This window comes from Myotis daubentonii, chromosome 21, assembly GCF_963259705.1.
Source record: "Myotis daubentonii chromosome 21, mMyoDau2.1, whole genome shotgun sequence".
Taxonomy (NCBI): Eukaryota; Metazoa; Chordata; class Mammalia; order Chiroptera; family Vespertilionidae; genus Myotis; species Myotis daubentonii.
The window spans coordinates 17,438,346-17,439,789 of record NC_081860.1 but is presented as its reverse complement, the minus strand read 5'-3'; positions in this window follow the sequence as shown (position 1 = coordinate 17,439,789).

Here is a 1,444-nt window from a genome sequence, read left to right as displayed (position 1 = left end):
AGAAAACCAAGTCCCCCCCCACACACACACACCCCACCTCCCTGCCTCCTCCCTTGGCGACCCTAACTCTGCTGGACTTTGAGGTGAGCAGTTCGTGCTGTTTGCCACTAGGTGGTGCCACAAGACCACCTTTTAAAATAAGTGACTTTGCCCTTCCTCCACGGATGAGATTTCTTCTCTCCCTGAAGGTCCAGAGATTTAGTCCCAATAACGATTTTAAAAATCACAGCCCCAGCACCTGGCCAGGGTGGGCACATCGCCAGGGACGCCGGAGGTTTCTTTACAAACGTCTGTGCTTTCCCTGATAGAAAGGCCAGTCCTACACAGATTCCAGCGCAGGTGACGGTCTGCCCTTCAGGGCCAAGTGGCCTTGCCCTGGACCACCACCCCCTTGTAAGGGCAAACGGGCGCTTGGTGAACGTTCACGTACACTGCCAGTAGTTTTTTTTGTTTTGTTTTGTTTTTAGTTTTCTTAGTTTTCAGTATGAGTCCTGCCCGTGCTCTGTTAGCTTTACATTAAGTAATTCATTGGCTTTTTTTTTTTTTTCCAGCAAATGTAACTGGTATTTTATTTTCCATTTCAGTTTCCACATTTCACTGATAGTATACATAACCAAAATTGATTTCTGTGTGTTGGCCTTGTATTCTGCAAACTCACGAAACTCACCAGTATTAGTCCTAATATATATATACATATATGTATGTGTGTGTGTGTGTGTGTGTATATATATATACACACACACATATATATACACACACACTCTCACACAGTGTTCCAAAGAATGCATACACACTTTAACAGCTGATAGCTCAATTTTGAAAATGAAATGTATTTTCATAAACACCGCCTTTATAATTATTCAAAGTGTATGTATACATTTTGGGATATCTATATCTATATCTATATCTATATCTATATCTATATATATATGGTTCCTTGGCCTTCTTTTGGTTAACGTTTGTATCTAATATGTTTTCTCATCTCCTTCTTTCAATCTAACTAGATCATTATATTTGAAGTGAGTTTTTCATAGCTTAGGTGTATAGTTGGGTCATTTTTTAAAAATCAGTCTCTCTTTTTTAATTTATATATTTTAGACCATTTATATTTAATGTAATTGCTGACATTTAGGGCTTAAGTCTTCCCATTTATTTTTGTCTTCTCGCTATGCCCCTGTTTGTTTGTTTCTCTGTTTTTATCCTGCTTTCCCGTGGCTCACTGGAACATTTTTTTAGAATTCCATGTTGATTTTTCTATCATTGTTGAGTGTATCTCCTTTTATAGATGCGTTATTGGTTGCCTGGATATTACATGTAGGTGTGAACATGACAAAGAGGAGGAATTGTTGATGAGTATATGTGTTCCCTGCGTCGGTGCAGTGAGCAGGCTGGCATTCTGACTTTTACTGTCATCGGGACTGGCAGGGTTGTCAACGAGAAAGGC